Genomic DNA, 12,423 nt, shown 5'->3' with positions numbered 1-12,423 from the left:
AGAATCATCATTTAAACTCATTTAACACTTGGCAGTTGCATTACAAATCAAAAGTCCAACAAATAATGTAATTCTGCTGTATCCCATCTCTAGCTCTCTCTCAATCTATTTCCACTCTCTTACTCGTTAAATATTATAAAACATTTCCATGCTAATTTTATTTTTCAAAACAAAAAATCAGTCAGCAGTCAGTCACAGTTAAAAGTCGGTCAAAATCGTGTGTAATATAAAATTGCTGGCCCAGCAGCATTACAGAGACGACACATCAGTTGGTTGGAGGCAGCAACAATAACAGTAATAACTGCATAATAAAGCTAAAAGCTTCTGTGTCTATGAGTTAACATTGATATCTGCTGTCAATGAGCGAGGAAGTTGCAAGAGGGGGCGATGGGATGGTGGTGGTGGTGCAAGGAGGATAGAGTGACAATTTTTTGTTTTGACTTACAAACATACATCAGATAGTGGGTGTAAACTTGAAGTAAGTAGCGGTACTACACATACATACACTTACACACAATGACGATTACGTTGGCGCAGTATAATGCTAGACGTCACATGGCAAATTGAGGAAAATAGAGGCAAAGACAACCACAGAGTCAAGTAATGCATTATTATTGCATGTGGATTTGGGTTGGGTTAGGTGGACTTGGTGTTGTATAGTGAACCAAAACAAAGGCGGCTATGGCATAAGTTGGGCAAAGTAAAGAGTAAATAAGGGGTGTGTGGTTGATGACAGTACTGATTAATACTGCTTACTGTAAAGTGTATGCTTAGCATACTTACTTACATAAAGGGAAATTCTTATTGAAACCTAGCCGTCATAGATGCCGGCATTACAACAACAATACTTTAAACAATTTCTTTGCTAGGCAATGGGCCATTTGCTGAGCTATGCTGTTATTTCAACCAAAGAGTGTCTCTTTGTTTTCAATGTTTCCACTTTATTATGATTTTCTTGACCAAATAAGGCGTGTTTGGTGCAGTCAAACCATTGGCATCGAATCGGTTATCGTCATAGGTTTTGTTTATACGAATGAATGAATTTATGTTGAAATTATGAATGATTTTGTTTTTATTTCTCCGTTTGTTTGTGTACTTTTTCTGGGGGAGGGTATTGTTTTTAGAAGCTATTTTGTTTGTTTGGTGGAGACCGTTTGTCAGTTTAGGCTTTTGTAGACAAATTTTTTCATTTTATCAATGTTTAAGTCAAGACTTATTGCTTAAGTAGGTGCAAGCATTGGTGACTCACAAAATGCTTCTTTACAATGTCACATAGATGGATTGAAAGTAATAACGGATTTAAGATTGGCCTTTATTACAAAGTTGTAAAAAGTTAGTTACGGTCCATAACACTTGAAGTCATTGTTAATGACTACATAACTTACTTACTGGCCCATTACAGAACATTTGTTCTATAGGCCGAACTAAGAAGAGATCTCCATTCCTCTCTATTTGTTGCTTTACACTCTGGAATACCGCGCCTTTTCATCTCATCATCCACTTGTTTGCGCCATCTATTCCTTGGCCTGCCAATTCTGCGTGTACCGCCAAGCGGTCCGTATTTATACGCCTTTTCAGCGGGTTCATCATCGCTCATTCTTATGATATGGCCTAGCCAACGCAATCGCTGCATCTCGATACGTTTAACTATATTGATGTCGTTGTATAACAGAACAGCTCGTGGTTCATGCGACGTCGATATTCACCGTCAACGCAGATTGGGTCGAAGATTTTTCGAAGAATTTTTCTCTCAAACACACCAAGCACTGCTCATTCTTATGATATGGCCTAGCCAACGCAATCGCTGCATCTCGATACGTTTAACTATATTGATGTCGTTGTATAACAGAACAGCTCGTGGTTCATGCGACGTCGATATTCATCGTCAACGCAGATTGGGTCGAAGATTTTTCGAAGAATTTTTCTCTCAAACACACCAAGCACTGCCATGTCTGCTTGCGCAAGTACCCATGCTTCGGAGCCATACATTAGCACTGGTAGTATCAGCGTTTTGTATAGTGTTATTTTTGTTTGACGAGTTGTGGCTTTGTTTTTGAATTGCTTTCTTAAGCCAAAGTAGCATCTGTTGACCAATACAATTCTTCTTTTTATTTCACAACTGATGTCGTTTGTTTTGTTTACGGAGGTGCCGAGGTAGACGAAGTCTTTTACTACCTCAATATTATATGAACCAACTTCCACAGTTGGTCCGAGCTCAATGGACGCATTGCGCGTCGACACCATCAACTTAGTCTTCTCACCATTTACCGCCAGAGCAGATTCTCGTTCGACCTTCATAAAGGTATCAGTTACTTATTTTACTGATCGGCCCATAATGTCTATATCATCAGCATAAGCAAGTAATATGTGGCTATTGGTGTAGATTGTGCCACTTCTTTTGACGTGTGCCTCTCGTATAACCTTTTCCAGCAGGATGTTAAGAAGATCACACGAAAGGCTGTCTCCTTGTCTGAAACCTCTTTTGGTACCAAACTCATCGGAGAGGTTCTTACCTATTTTAACTGAGGACCTCGTATCAGTTAAAGTCATTTTACAAAGCCGGATGAGCTTTGTGGGGATACCAAATTCAGACATGGCTTTATAACCCACAAAAAGGTGTTAGGTGTCGATCTGCATGTCTTGGGTCTTCCCCAGGATTTGCCGCAGGGTAAATATCTGGTCAATGGTGGACTTGCCAGATCTAAAGCCGCATTGGTATGGTCCAATTATCTCGTTGACCATAGGCTTTAGTCGTTAGCACAATATCCCTGACACGATCTTGTAGGCAAAAGGGAGTAGACCTATGCCCCTTATAGCTAGAGCATACAGTCTTATCTCCCTTCTTGTGGACGGGGCACAGGATACTCAGGTTCCAATCGTCGGGTACTCGTTCTTCCTGCCAGATGGCGCTAACTAGCTGATGAATTCCTTATCAGCGTGTCGCCTCCGGTTTTGAATAGCTCGGCTGGTAAGCCATCGGCTCCTGCTGCCTTATTTTTCTTCAGCCGATTTATTACTGACTTTACCTCATCTTGGCTGGGCGGAATTGGATCTGTGGTATCTTCGTCGACTTTGCTACTATTGGATACCAACGATTTGGAAAAATTCTCTTTCCATATCCTTAGCACACTAACTGTATCAGTTACTAAATTACCATTCTGGTCTCTACAGGAGGATGTGGCAGTGCCAAAACCATCAGTTTGATTTTTCACTCTTTGGTAGAATTTTCGGACTTCATTCTGTCTCCTGTACATCTCGATTTGTTCACACTCCCGCTTTTCCATCTCTCTCTTTTTCCTGCGGAAAAGACGTTTCTCCTCTCTCCTTTCCTCCCGAAACCTCTCTCGTGCGCTACGCGTTGCCACTGATTGTAAAATAGCCCTATATGCCGCATTTTTCTCTTCGGTAGCAGCACGACACTCCTGGTCATACCATGGATTCCTTGGATACCAGAGAATCCAAGTACTGATTTTGCGGCTGTTTGCATGGTTTGCCATTGTCCTGATATGTTATCGGGATGAGGAATGCTTTGATTAAGTAATTGGGCTAGTTGAGTTGAATAGGCTGTGGCTATATGTTGTGATTGCAGCTTACCGATATCTAACTTTCGTGTTGTGTCTGTTCGTACTTTGTTTGCTACGTTTAACCGGGAACGTACCTTTGCTGCAACAAGGTAGTGGTCCGAGTCTATGTTTGCCCTTCGGAACGAACGCACATCCAACACGCTCGATGAATGTCTTCCATCTATCACAACGTGATCAATTTGATTTCTTGTTTTCTGATCTGGAGACAGCCAGGTGGCCTTATGGATGTCAAGCTGTTGAAATCTGGTGCTGCTGACTACCATGTTTTTTGCAGCTGCGAAGTCCATCAGCCTCATACCATTGTCAGATGTTTCACTGTGGAGACTGAATTTCCCGACTGTTGGGCCAAAGATATTCTCCTTTCCAATTTTGGCATTAAAATCGCCTAGAACAATTTTAATGTCATGGGCAGGACAACGGTGATATGTTTCTTCTAAGCGCTCGTAGAATATATTTTTGGTCTGTTCGTCCTTGTCTTCGGTTGGAGCATGAGCGCAGATAAAGCTGATGTTAAAGAATTTAGCTTTTATTCGAATTGTAGCAAGTCTTTCATTCACTGGTGTGAAGTTGGAGACCAGGTGTTTTAACCTCCGACCAACTACAAATCCGAAACCAAACTCATGCTTTATGTCATGGCAGCTACAATACCAGTTGACGAAACTGTCCGGCCACCATTGTGCTACTACGTCGGCAAACTTCTCGAGATCTACATGGAAAAAGCACATGGAAAAAACTCTTGGAACCTTGATGATGGAAATCTAAGATATGGTCTCTCGTCGTAGAACGACCTCCCTCCTATCACTGGGCTAGTTAGGGATGAAAATCACTAAGTCCCACATTTATAACGGCTCACTGCAGAGTGACGGTCTTCCAGTAAAGCTGTCACCGATATTACTAGATGGCTGCTCCGGGAGACGTAGGGGATGGAAGATACCAAGGAACGGTCCTGACCGGCTTTAACATGGCAAAGCCCAGGATTTATCTTGGTCCCTTTTTCATCTCAAGTGGACACTGACCTCCCCGTGGTGTCACCTGGGGTAGCTGCCTTTAACACCCGTTGAAGGTAGTGAGCTAACATGTACCGCGCGTTCACCCATAAAAACGTTAAAAACTTGGGTTTGGGTCTCCTAGAAAAAACAGCCTTCTATGAAAAAACAGCCTAGAAAAAACAGCCTTCTATCTAAAGTTGACGAACCCCGCAAACGTTTTAAGGACCATGATCTGCGAATCTGCACCTGGAATGTTCGCACTCTTTATAGAGAAGGTGCAGTCTTCGCATTGGCAGACGTACTTGAAAAGTACAAGGCCGATATTACTGCCATACAGGAAATACGATGGATTGGGAAAGGCGTCACAACAACACCTAAAGGTGACGCACAGTATTATAGCTGCCATGACGTAAAGCATGAGTTTGGTTGCGGATTCGTAGTTAGTCGGAGGTTAAAACATCTGGTCTCCAGCTTCACCACAGTGAATGAAAGACTCGCTGCAATTCGATTAAAAGCAAAATTCTTCAACATCAGCTTTATTTGCGCTCATGCTCCCACTGAAGAAAAGGACGAACAGACCAAAGATATATTTTACGAGCGCATAGAAGAAACATATGACCGTTGCCCTGCCCATGACATTAAAATCATTCTAGGCGATTTTAATGCCAAAATTGGAAAGGAGAATATCTTTGGCCCAACAGTAGGGAAATTCAGTCTCCACAGTGAAACATCTAACAATGGTATTACGCTGATAGACTTTGCAGCTGCAAAGAACATGGTAGTTAGCAGTACCAGATTTAATCATCTCGATATTCATAAGGGCACCTGGCTGTCTACAGATCAAAAAACAAGAAATCAAATTGATCATGTTGTGAGAGATGGAAGACATTCATCGAACGTGTTGGATGTACGATCGTTCCGAGGCGCAAACATTGATTCGGACCACTACCTTGTTGCAGCAAAGGTACTCACCCGCTTAAACGTAGCAAACAAAGTACGAACAGACACTACACGAAAGTTAGACATCGGTAAGCTGCAATCACAACAGATAGCCACAGCATATTCCACTCAACTGGCCCAACTGCTTAATCAAAACACTCCACGTCCTGATAACATATCAGGACAATGGCAAACCATTGCCCACTCCATGCAAACAGCCGCAAAATCAGAATTTTGATACCAGAGACCTCCACCAAGGAATCCATAGTATGATCAGGAGTGTCGTGCTGCCACCGAAGAGAAAAATGCGGCATATAGGGCTACTTTACAATCCGTAGCAACGCGTAGAGCACGAGAGAGATACAGGGAGAAAAGGAGAGAGGAGAAACTTCTTTTCCGCAGGAAAAAGAGAGAAATGGAAAAGCGGGAGTGTGAAAAAATCGAGATGTACAGGAGCCAGAATGAAGTCCGAAAATTCTACCAAAGAGTTAAGCATCAAACTGATGGCTTAGGTACAGGCACATCCTGCTGTAGAGATCAGCAAGGTTATTTGGTAACTGATACAGAAAGTGTTGTTCAGGATATGGAAAGAACATTTTTCAAAACTGTTGGTATCCAATAGCAGCGAAGACGACGAAGAAACCACAGTCCCAATCCCAGAAGATGGTATTGAATGTATACCGCCCAGCCAAAATGAGGTAAAGACAGCAATAAATCGGCTGAAGAATAATAAGGCAGCAGGAGCCGATGGCTTACCAGCCGAGCTGTTTAGCACCATTTGGCAGGAAGAACGAGTACCCGACGATTGGAACCTGAGTATCCTGTGCCCCGTCCACAAGAAGGGAGATAAGACTGTATGCTCTAACTATAGGGGCATAAGTATACTCCCTATTGCCTACAAGATCGTGTCAGGAATATTGTGCGAACGACTAAAGCCTATGGTCAACTAGATAAGTGAACCACACCAATGCGGCTTTAGACTGGCAAGTCCACCATTAACCAGATATTTACCCTGCGACAAATCCTGGAGAAGACCCAAAAGATGCAGATCGACACCTACCACCTTTTTGTCGATTATAAAGCAGCCTTCGACAGCCCGCTGCGTTCAAAGGTATTCCTAGCAATGTCTGAATTTGGTATCCCCGCAAAGCTCATCCGGCTTTGTAAAATGACTTTAACTGACACGAGGTCCTCAGTTAAAATAGGAAAGAACCTTTCCCAAGAGTTTTGTACCAAAAGAGGTTTCAGGCAGGGAGACAGCCTTTCGTGTGATCTTTTAAACATCCTTCTAGAAAAGGTTATACGAGAAGCAAACGTCAAAAGAAGTGGCACAATCTACACCAATAGCCACATGTTACTTGCTTATGCTGATGATATAGATATTATGGGACGATCAGTAAAAGAAGTAACTGATACCTTTATGAAGGTCGAAGGAGAATATGTTAAAGTGGGTCTGGCGGTAAACGGTGAGAAGATCAAGTTGATGGTGTCGACGCGCAATACGTCCACTGAGCTCGACCGACTGTGGAAGTTGGTTCCTATAATATTGAGCTAGTAAAAGACTTCGTCTACCTCGGCACCTCCGTAAACACAACAAACGACATCAGTTGTGAAATAAAAAGAAGACTTGTATTGGCCAACAGATGCTACTTTGGCTTAAGTAACCTCTTCAAAAACAAAGCCACAGCTCGTCAAACAAAAATAACGCTTTACAAAACACTGATACTACCCGTGCTGATGTATGGTTCCGAAGCCTGGGTACTTGCGCAAGGCAGTGCTTGGCGTGTTTGAGAGAAAAATTCTTCGAAAGATCTACGGACCAATCTGCGTTGACGGTGAATATCTACGTCGTATGAACCACGAGCTGTATCTGTTATACAACGACATCAATATAGTTAAACGTATCGTGATGCAGCGATTGCCTTGGCTAGGTCATATAATAAGAATGAGCGATGATGAACCCGCTAAAAAGGCGTATAAATACGGGCCGATTGGCGGTGCACGCAGAATTGGCAGGCCAAGGAATAGATGGTGCAAACAAGTGGATGAAGAGACGAAAAGGCGCGGTATTTCAAAAAGCAATAAACAGAGAGAAATGGAGATCTTTTCATAGTTCGGTCTATGAAACAAATGTTCTGTAAAGGGCCAACTAAGTAAGTAAGTTACCTTGAGAGCAATCCCAATCACCATATGGTGGATAGGACCCCTTCCTACCCAGGAATCTTCATCATCCGCCGTACACCCCTGACTGGGGACCGATTGACATATTTTTATTCCAGCAAATCATGAAAAAATTGCGTGGTCAACGATTTTCGTTCCCAGAAGATTTTTTTTTTTGCTTCATTATCACAACCAAATGGCTGAAATTTGGTACTTAGACTTCGTTAGGTATATACAACTTTTCCTCCCGATTTTCGGTATTTTGAAGGTGGTGGCCTCAATATTTCACCGAAATGGCTGAAATTTGGTATTTAATCTTCATTTGGGGCATAAAACTTTCCATATGAATTTTGTCAGTATAGGTTCACGCCTTCATATAGGCCCCATAGAACGGTACCTCCCGATTTGCGGTGTTTTGAAGATTGTGGCCTCAATATTTCACCGAAATTGCTGAAATTTGGTATTTAGTCTTCATTTGGGGTATAAAACTTTCCATATGAATTTTGTCCGTATAGGTCCACGCCTTCATATAGCCCCCATAGAACGGTACCTCCCGATTTTCGGTATTTTAAAGGTTGTGGCCTCAATATTTCTCCGAAATGGCTGAAATTTGGTATTTAGTCTTCATTTGGGGTATAAAACTTTTCCCCATAATTGTGTCGGTATAGGTCCACGCTTCATATAGCCCCCATAGAACGGTACCTCCCGATTTTCGGTATTTTGAAGGTTGTGGCCTAAATATTTCTCCGAAATTGCTGAAATTTGGCATTTAGTTTTCATTTGGGGTATAAAACTTTCCATATGAATTTTGTCAGTATAGGTCCACGCCTTTATATAGCCCCCATAGAACGGTACCTCCCGATTTTCGGTATTTTGAAGGTTGTAGCCTCAATATTCCACCGAAATAGCTAAAATTTGGTTTTTAGTCTTTATTTTGTGGTATACAACTTTTCCCAGAATTGTGTCGGTATAGGTCCACGCCCATAGAACGGTACCTCCCGATTTTCGGTATTTTAAAGGTTGTGGCCTCAATATTTCTCCGAAACGGATGAAATTGTTTATTTAGTCTTTGTTGGTGGTATAAAACTTTTCCTTCATATAGCCCCCATAGAACGGTACCTCCCGATTTTCGGTATTTTCAAGGTTCAAGGCCACAATAATCCATCGAAATGGATGAAATTTGGTATTTAGTCTTCGTTGGGGGTGCAAAACTTTTCACCCGAAATTTGTAGGTATAGTTCCACGCCTTCATATTACCCCCATTGAAGAGTACTTCCCGATTTTCGGTATTTTAAAGGTTTTGGTTTCAATATTCCACGAAATGACTGACATTTTTTATTTAGTCTTTATTGGTGGTTTAAAACTTTTCCCCAGAAATGTGTCGGTACAGGACCACGCCTTCATATAGCCCCCATTTCCCGATTTTCGGTATTTTCAAGGTTCAAGGCCACAATAATCCATCGAAATGGCTGAAATTTGGTATTAAGTCTTCGTTGGGGTTGCAAAACTTTTCACCCGAAATTTGTAGGTATAGCTCCACGCCATCATATTACCCCCATTGAAGAGTACTTCACGATTTTCGGTATTTTAAAGGTTGTGGCTTCAATATTCCACCGAAATGACTGAAATTTTTTATTTAGTATTTGTTGGTGGTGTAAAACTTTTTCCCAGAAATGTGTCGGTACAGGTCCACGCCTTCATATAGCCCCCATAGAACGGTACCTCCCGATTTTCGGTATTTTCAAGATTCAAGGCCACAATAATCCATCGAAATGGCTGAAATTTGGTATTAAGTCTTCGTTGGGGATGCAAAACTTTTCATCCGAAATTTGTAGATATAGTTCCACGCCTTCATATTACCCCCATAGAAGTGTACTTTCCGATTTTCGGTATTTTAAAGGTTGTGGCTTCAATGGCTGACATTTGGTATTTCGTTTTCGTTAGGGGTGCAGAACTCTCTATCTGAAATTAGTAGGTGTAGGTTTACGCCTTCATATTACCCCCATAGAAGTGTACCTCACGATTTTCGGTATTTTAAAGGTTGTGGCTTCAGTATTCCACCAAAATGGCTGAAATTTGGTATTTAGTCTTCATTGGTCGTACAAAACGTTCCCTCCAAAGTTTGTCCGTACAGGTCTAAGCTTTTATATAGCGCCCATAGAACGGTACCTCCCGAATTTCGGTATTATGAAAGTTAGCCACATTGTTTTACCGAAATTTGATATTTAGTATTCTTCATAAACGAAAGGAAACTATTTGTTCAGTTTTACTTCAATACAACTCGTGGTGGAGGGTATAGTAAGTTCGACCCGGTCGTTCTTACTTGTTTTGCTATATTTTCGAATATTCCAACAATTATATTCTACCCCATAATTCGCAAAGAATATCTTCATAAGGTATAAACTCAAACTCTCACCTGTTCAACAAAAAGGTAGTAACTCAACATTTTGAAATTTTCATTTCTTTTCAAAAAAAAACTATAGATAATGGTCAACTCCACTCACTGTAAGAACCTCACATTATTTTATCTCATCTTTCGTCAAAAATGCCACTCTTCAGAGCAACTATTGATGTATTAACAATTTTTTCTCTACTGAAAAATAGAACATTTTTAGTTACTACCCTTTTGTTGAACAGGTGCGATATGTTTTCTTTGGAACACAAACATATTTATGACGATATAAGTTTACATATCAGATAACAGTGACTTGAATTCGGGTAATAATTGAATTTCAATTCTTTGTTGCAGTTCAAGGGTTAAGACAGAAAATGAGCTACAATCTCCACCTTGTCCATAGGACAAAATTCGTACATAAAAATTAAATTAGACAATATACACACTAATTTGTAGTTGTAAAAATTTCTAATAAATATAAATTACAAAACATATTTATAATTAAAGTTTAATCTATTAATTAATTAATTGTTCTATATTTATATTAGTTTTTATATTCACCTTTATTTGAATGAAGAGCCTAAACGTCTCTTTGTGATAATAATAAGTAATAAAGCTTCTAGTTAATGATTATTTTTCTCTTTTAATTAATTCTCTACGAATTTGTAGGAGAAGAAAGCTTTTTTGAGCTGTTTTGTTGTTGTTGTAGCTTATAGAAGAGCAAAATCTCCGTTGTTTGTTAAGTTTTGTTTATTTGTTTTTGCGTTGCAACAAGAGCAAAAGTTTTGCACAAAATAATCAATGGAAATCGATGAAGTGTTGCAATGATTATTTTCCTGTTGTGGGTAGTTGTTGTTGTTATTATTGTTTAAGCTTGCAGTTATTTTTGTTTGTTTATAAATTTAGTTATTTTATTTTCGTAAAACACTACTGGTCCATGGCCAAGAGCTTTTGTTTCGATGGCCAAGTAATAAAACTTTTGTTTGTTATTGCTTCAGATATTTTTTCGTTACGTTTCCGGTTTATAGTGACAACAATATACAAATTTTTTGCATTTCCTCCGGTGCTAAGCACAATGCTTTGTAAGGGATAATAATCCTTTTTTTGTAATTAAATTCACTTTAATATTTTCTCTTATCCTTTTTTTCGTTTTAATTTTTCAATTGCATTTCCTCATGCGTCACCTTACTTTATTATTTGCGATTTATTTTTGTATTTTCCTGAAAATGATTTTCGTTTTGTATTGTTGGAAATTTGTTATGAGTTGAATGGTGTGTAGCTTCTGATTGGCTTCTGACAACGACTGTTCAGTGTCAAAGTTTTGTGCAAACTTGTAATACAAGTCTATGGTCTGCAGCCGAGAATATCATCAACTATTGGATTTGTTACATTACATTTCTGACATTCATTTTGCAGTCATGTCTCGTGAGAGTAGTTGCTGATAAGCTTTCCGAGCTACTGCTGCTAAACCCCATACCTGATTCAAGGTTGTTTATATTCGACATGACATGGATGCAAAAATAAAACCGTTTTGCAAGAAACTTTTGTCTGGGGGTAATCACAAAACGGAAAGGAAAATGGGAGTAATGTTTTCCATGTATCACAGTTATAATACAGAGAGACATGGAGAGAGCTTACGGTCTCTCATTTAACATTGGTTCTACATATATGTTATCGTCATGTTAAAACCGCAGGTGCTTTATTTAAAAATAAATTGTCATGGACTGTTAGTTAGTTAAAACTTTTAATAACAATAATCTAAAAATTCTTATATGGATTTTATAAGGATTCCTTGTACCACCCAAAAGAGACAAAAAATAATCGGTATTTTTTAAAGATATTTTGGACAATCCAAAGAGGCATACAAACATGGATTTTTTAAAGATTTTTTGGACCATCCAAAGAGGCATACAAACGTGGATTTTTTAAGATTTTTTGGACTATCCAAAGAGGCGTACAAACATAAATTATTAACGATTTTTTGGACCATCCAAAGAGGCGCACAGTCGTGGATTTTTTAAAGATTTTTTCGACCAATAAAAAGAGGCAAGCAAACGTGAAATATTTAAAGATTTTTGGACCATACAAAGAGGCTAACAAACGTGGATTTTTTAAAGTTTTTTTTGGACCATACAAAGAGGCAAACAAACGTGGATTTTTTGAAGATTTTTTGGACCATACAAGAGGCAAACAAACGTGGATTTTTTAAAGATTTTTTGGACCATACAAAGAGGCAAACAAACGTGGATTTTTTAAAGTTTTTTGGACCATACAAAGAGGCAAACAAACGTGGATTTTTTGAAGATTTTTTGGACCATACAAGAGGCAAACAAACGTGGATTTTTTGAAGATTTTT

The 12,423-nt window shown here is 39.6% G+C and overlaps 1 protein-coding gene across 6 annotated transcripts in view; it reads right to left on the bottom strand.

Moving 5' to 3' along the window:
• Positions 1-11,442, bottom strand: part of ps (RNA-binding protein Nova-1-like protein passilla) — a 309,810-nt gene extending 298,368 nt beyond the window's left edge. For 4 of the 6 annotated variants that reach the window (XM_073961668.1, XM_073961679.1, XM_073961689.1 and 1 more), the window contains exon 1: positions 11,257-11,442. The gene's annotated coding sequence lies outside the window, so the exon portion shown is untranslated. Of the gene's footprint in view, positions 1-11,251 lie in introns of all 6 variants that reach the window. The other 2 variants (XM_073961671.1, XM_073961696.1) reach the window with 1 other exon arrangement.
• Between the last annotated feature and the right edge of the window lie 981 nt (positions 11,443-12,423).

The sequence above is a fragment of the Musca autumnalis genome, unplaced genomic scaffold (genome assembly GCF_047663935.1).
Source record: "Musca autumnalis isolate F117 unplaced genomic scaffold, ASM4766393v1 scaffold_1, whole genome shotgun sequence".
Classification (NCBI taxonomy): Eukaryota; Metazoa; Arthropoda; class Insecta; order Diptera; family Muscidae; genus Musca; species Musca autumnalis.
Note: the sequence above shows the minus strand (reverse complement) of the source record. Positions and strands in the feature narration are given on the sequence as shown.